General features: G+C 42.0%; 1 protein-coding gene across 1 annotated transcript in view; it reads left to right on the top strand.

Annotated features, from left to right (window-relative positions):
* The first annotated feature begins 789 nt into the window (after nucleotides 1-789).
* SEMA4D (semaphorin 4D) overlaps nucleotides 790-6,467 on the top strand; it is a 102,814-nt gene continuing 97,136 nt past the window's right edge. The window contains 1 exon segment of the mRNA XM_032214107.1: nucleotides 790-1,808. The gene's annotated coding sequence lies outside the window, so the exon portion shown is untranslated.

Below are 6,467 nucleotides of genomic sequence, written 5' to 3'. Positions count from 1 at the left end.
TGTTTGTTACCTGTTGTGTAAAAAATATGTTTTTATCAAAATAAACTTTATTTGACTGCATCACGCATTTTTTAGGAAGCTTTGCAATTAATATGGCAACTGTTAATTTTTACAAAAATTGCTAGTCAGGAGAAGATCACCAAAGATTGCTTTTTTATTTTCTCCATTGTACCAGCTATAGAGCAAAGTCTTGAAGATTTCAGAGGGAACAGACTTCCTGAACCAACAGGTGTATTACAGGTGGTCCTCAACCTACCACAATTGAGCCCAACATTTCTATTGCTAAGTGAGACATTTAAGTGAGTTTTTTACCTGCAGTTAAGTTAGTAACACAGTTGCTAAGTGAATCTGGTTCCCACATTGACCTTGTCAGGTCACAAAAGATGATCATTTCACCCCAGGACACTGCAACCTTTATAAATATGAATCAGTTAGCAAGCATCCGAATTTTGATCACATGTCCACAAGAATGCTGCAATGGTTCTGAAGTGTGAAAAACAGTCATTAAGTCACTTTTTTCATTGCTGCTGTACCTTTCAAACGTTTGTAAGTCGATGAGTACCTGTATTCTGGTTTATATTATTACCAAGGATAAGTCGAGATTCTGCCACATCTCAGTGGGAAAGGTATGTAACTAGCAACTAACAGGACTACTGAAATAATGATTGTGCCAGCAAAGTCTTAACAGACAACCAATTGTGAAGAAGCTGGCAGTTTAAGGAGCAAGTGCTTCTTTCTTAGTATTTATTTTCTCAGGATTCTGGGAAATGAAGGCCTTTAATCATTGAACTTTGGGGAGGGGGGGGGGAGAGAAAATGGCCGCATTATGGGCAAACGGTGATTCAAAATGAGCACCTCCCAGACAAAGTGTAAATATATAATAGGAGAAACAACCGACGATTATGATTGTTTGCCTTAGCACACAAATGGTCCTAAAAAAAATAAGGGCGCCTTTTTAAAAACAAACTTTTAAGTTCTGTGTAATAGCAAGAAAATAGGAAATGATATTCCCCCGCCCCTACAAGGAACGGAGTGATCCTTGATCCTTGTTTGCAACACACCTACGTTGTGCAATACCTTCGCCTGTCTGCACTCAGTTCCCAGAAAAACCACCAGCGAGACAGTAACAATAGCACGTGAATCAAAGCCTTGGTGTCTTAGAAGCAAAGGGCTGTTGCAATCTTTTTTTTTTGGGGGGGGGGGGGAGCCAAAGATAGATGGATGCGTGTGTCTGTGGATCTCTCCTAAGGTCTTCCCGGTACAAGCCCCCCCCGACTTTCGCTCATATGATCTCGAAGATCGGTTGTTGGTTTATTGTTATTATTATGATCCTGATCAGAATTGAATGAACGGAATGGGAAAGGAGGGGAAAAATCCCAGCCTAAATAAACCCAGTCTTATTCCCCCTGTGATTCTCCTCGCCTCAGTCCCTGCTTTTAAAATCTCCGCCCCCCACCGCTACTCAAGGCATTACCACCACCACCCCCTCTCCCTGGGCTTTCCTCCCCGAAGCGGATCGCTGGAGGGCAGAAAAGCTTCTGTGGGCCGCCCGCTGTTGCATTGGCTCGCTCGGCCTCCTCCTCCTTCTCTGGAACCGCCGCCATATCTGCGGGGCAACCCAAACTTGTAACACACTTGCACCAACTCCTCCTCTTTCTCGGTGCGGCCGGGCTCCCTTTTATTTCCCATCAATTGACGGTGCGGGCGGCCTGGCCCGGCTGAACGGTTCCTGCAACCGGGGGGCGGCGGTGGGGCGCGTTCTTCACAAAAGCCGCGACTAAAGAAGAAGTTGGAAGGCAGCGTAGCAGGTAAGCTCCTCTCCGACGTATCCCATGCGTGCTGCTCACCGCAGCCTCCTTCTTTCAAGCCTGCTGCAGCGGAGCGCGGGGGCGGGAAAGGGAGGAGGAGAAAAGAGGCGGCGGGGAGCAGCTCTCCGGCTTTCCGAGTCCTCAACACAAGCCCCTTCAGCCGCTTGAGGATCTTGTGAGAGCGGCGAGGCTTTTGCTCAGGTTCGTATTTGCACAACCCTGGAGCTCGGGGATCGTGCAGGAGGGGGGGGGGGAGGAGAGAGAGAGAGAGAGAGAAAGACGGTATTTTTGAGAAAGACCCGGGCGACGTAGGCATTTGAAGCGAGCTGGTGGAGAGTAATCGGTGCGCGGTCGGTTGTAGCTAGGGGAGAGGCGGGGTGTCTGCATTGGAAATGTATCCCCCGCCAGGCGTGGAATAAACAGATCCTTGGCTTAGAAAAAGAGGGACAAATCGGATCCCAGAACGCAGAAGGTGGCTAATTTTACATGGTCGGCAAAAAATGGTCTTTGGAAAATGGTAGTGGGTTTGGTTTTTTTTCTACCTCTCCCAATCTAGTTTGCAGGGAGTGGCGGTTGTTTGGCAGTGGCGGGGCGAGTATAAAGGAAATGTGGAGTTGCAGTGGCTGGCCGCCCTAGTTTTCTACTATGGAGAGTGGTTCGCAGACCCATGATATTTGAAACACATCCCTTACCTTCCACAAGCGGATCGCCTTACAACGAATACCAAAACGTTTCCACTGCTTAATGGATTAGGTTTGGAGGAAGGAAAAAAAAACATCCAAGAGTGCGGTGTTGCATTCGTGCGTTGGGGGGGGGGGTTTCCCACTCAGGGGGTGGGCACTTTAATTGCTTTGGGGTCTGCATTTTGTATTCAGTTTATTTCACTCTTTTTCCATAGGATGGTTGACGCCCCCTCTCTTTGCTTTTGCCCAGAAATGTCTGATGACGTGACCTTTGGCTTTCTTTCTTAACAATCTGTGTTCATACGTTCACCTGCCTCCTATAATCTCCACCCCCCCCCCCGGTCTTTTTAATAGTCTGAATCGTGCAATCCCCTTTGTGTCTAAGGTTCAATGGAAGAGGTGGATTTCCACTGTTGCTCTGTCATGATTTACTGAGGCCGCTCAACCTTACACTGTTCCTGACCATTTCAAAGACCTTTTCTGCTTCCCCAGTGACACTTTCATAAGGAGAAGGCTGAAAGGAAAGAGCTCTTTGTAAAGATGGAAATAATAGGGGGGGGGGGGAGACATATACAGGAGAAAACAATCAATGTGAAATCCTGTTATGTTAGCTTTACATTTAAATTTGAGTTATATCAGACTGTTACCTTAAATTTCTTATGCTGTTATTTGTTATGGGCTCAGGAGTGAAATGCTGCTTCTAAAGAGGGGTGGAGAACATCTGGTCCTCCAGATGTTTTCTGAACTTGAAGCCCCAGCAGCTGTGGCTGGCATGACCAATGTGAAGGATGCTGAAAGGTGCAGTTCAGCAATTTCTGGAGAACCCAGTTCCCACTGCTGTGCTGAGGGTGGTAGTTTCAGACTTTGCTAGATTTATTGTTGTTCTTAATGGTAGTAATAATTATATATTTTGACTAGTCTGTGGATAGATTTTTTTTAAAAGAATGCGGAGCTATTCTTTTAAAATGCTGCTTTACAAAGAGAGTAAAAAGGAGAACCTTCCCTGACCTGGGACCTTGGCACATTTTGTCCAGTGGGAGTCGGTATTATTTGGAGTTGTAATAATATCCTCAGGAAGCTGGGATGGATAAAGTAAAGAGCGCCTTCTCAGCCTGTGTTTCTTCAGGTCATGAATAGAATGTTTTGGAATTTGCTATTTCAAACAGAGGAGGGGATGTGGAGTAGAGCTGAGCTGCACCTGTTGTTCACATGCATCTATCCTCCAGTGAGCTCTTGCTCCCCCCCCAGCCTGTTTTTACCCACTCCTTATAGCCTGAAAGAACTTTATTAATCCTCATGCTAAACTGCATTCTACCAGTATGTTATTTTTTCTTAGCATTCATTCAAGTTAAGTTTAATTTGGCTATTATTTTAAAAATGGGATCATTTGGTGTGGTTGGATTTTGGATCAAACTCTGCAGTGATCCTGACATTAAGGTGTGGAAGAAATGACATCTGATGCCATTATTGTTCTAAATGTACTTTATTCACTGATTTTTATACATTAGGCTTGTATCCCATCTCCGTGTGAGCTTCCATGGCTGTGGCTGTCTCTGAGCTTCAGCCTCTCTGATTCTAAGTACCACCTTAGACATTGTACCATGATGGGTTCTGATGGACTTCAAAGTGGATATAAAAGATTTCCTTATACCTGTCCCTTATGTGGGTGTGATCTAACGATGCTGTGTAACTTCCCATGTGGAGGTTTTGCATCTCAGCAAGAAGTATGTATATTTTTATACCACAATGAGTGAATGTTGCTCAGGATTAAAAGGCTTTGTCAAGTGGGTGGTGCTATAGTGTAAATAATCTTGTGGCCTTGTGGAAGAGATCCACTAAGTTTTTGTGTAGACTTTCTTTTTAATAAAAAAGATATATCAGAAACCATTTATTTTTTTTCATACAAGTACAGATTCCTTGTTTTTTTCCTCATTACTATAAATTCTAGTTGACATGAATTTATGCAAAAGTGTGCATGTAGCCCCCTACTCAATATCTAAAAAGATTTCCCAAATCTCCATGCAACATACAGATGTTTCTCAAACCTTTGAAAGAGAGAAAAGAGAGAAAGCAAAAAAGGCAAAACCTGGAGACCATTATGGGACTAATTAGGATAAGACATTACTGTTACATTTGGAAATGTTGAAGGCCACTAGACTATAATTTATTATTTCACTGAAAGGGGGGGGTGTAAGCTTAAAGCCATTCAAAGCAAGGGATCCCTTTTATATCTTATGCCCTTTGATTCAACCTTAAATATCATATTTGTTCCATTTGTAGCCCCTTTCACAGTTTATTACATTAACATGCCTGATTTATCCCTGTCGTTTAATAAATTTTTGCACCATCATAATCCCTCACAGCATACCATCTAATGGATAGGCAGTGATGTGTTCATACTTTATTTGGGGAAAAACTAACACATGAAAATAGCAATCTTTGCTACTCATTTAGCAGTTACCTCATTTAACAACTGTTCAAAAATACAATTGTAATATTTAAAGAAACTCGTGTTCTGACCAATGCGCACATTTAAGACCAAATTTTGTGCATAAAGCTGAAAAGCCCCCCCTCTCATATCACTGAGGAGGGGGTCGAACTTGCTAGACAAGGGTATTAAAATAGGAACACAGAAATTACTAGACTGTGAAAGTTTAATTTTAGCACTTGGAGCTGGCAAAACAGATAGGAAGAGCTTTGTGCAACCCCTACTACTAACTGCAAGCATTCATTTTTGAATGAGATGTGTTTTTTCTCTCTCTCAGTGATGTCCCTTGCTGCTTATGGAACAATGAACCAGTTTATAGACAAGGCTAGTAGACTTCAGTCTATTGGTTGCAGACAAATGTAGATTTATGTTTTTTAATCCCGTCTTTATTATTTTTATAAATAACTCAAGGCAGCAAACATAGCTATAAGAATCCTTCCTCCTATTTTGTCCACAACACCTTGTGAGGCTGACAGAGAGTATCTGGACCAAAGTTAGCAAGTTGGCTTTCATGCCTAAAATGGGATTTGAACTCACACTCTTCCTGGTTTTTAGCCTGGTGCCTTAACCACTAGATCAAATACATAAATGTATGAAGTGGCCTTCCCCACCCTAGAGTCTTCAGTATATATTACTTTGTAATATCTATCTTCTCCATCTGGTAGAAAGTAATTTGTGCAGAACATTCCTTTTTCCCAAGATCTCTTCTTGAGCTTTCACACAAATTAATTTATATTGTCTTGGCTTCAGTTCCTTTCTTTTAACTACAGAAAACATACCAGAAATAGATTAAAGCATAAAATGGCTTGGGATCTCCAAGCCTGGAAGGCAGGTGACTTCCAGGATGGTCAATGAAATAATTTGCTCTTAGCAGTTTGCTTACTCATGATATTTACTGGAGGATCTAGTTCAGTTCAGTACTTCAGATCCCTCCATCAGTCTTCAGCTACAGGGTACATACTAGACATACAGTCTTAAAATGTCCTGAGGGGACCTACTTGGGAAAGACTTCTGTAATGTCTTGACTCCTGTTGTTCTATAAGGCAACTCAGCCTGATAGAGGATTTGTGTAGATCTTTCTGGTTATGTAATTCAGTTTCAGGCCACTGAAGAAATTTTAAATGGGTACATACAGTTCTACAGTGCAGCTTTCTCATTGTTTTCATACCTCAGGTTCCCAGTTTGTTTGGATACCTTTTTGTATCAGGTTTTTTTTTGGGAGGGAGGGGGAGTTCCACCCCCCTTAACAAGCTAAAAGATCCAACACATAATTGGAATTACATCTAATAATACTAAATTTTAGTGACACAAAATTTGTCATGAATTGCTCTTACAAAGACAAAGTCTATTATCTCTTAAATTATTATCTTGAGTTTTAGTTGAGATATCCTAAATTGGTCATGTGGGAATATTTTTTTTACATTTTCATCACATTTCATCTTCATCAGTTTTATTATTATGTTCTACTTATTGTTTTTAGTTTTAATA

Source organism: Thamnophis elegans, chromosome 3 (genome assembly GCF_009769535.1).
Source record: "Thamnophis elegans isolate rThaEle1 chromosome 3, rThaEle1.pri, whole genome shotgun sequence".
Taxonomy (NCBI): domain Eukaryota; kingdom Metazoa; phylum Chordata; class Lepidosauria; order Squamata; family Colubridae; genus Thamnophis; species Thamnophis elegans.
Note: the sequence above shows the minus strand (reverse complement) of the source record. Positions and strands in the feature narration are given on the sequence as shown.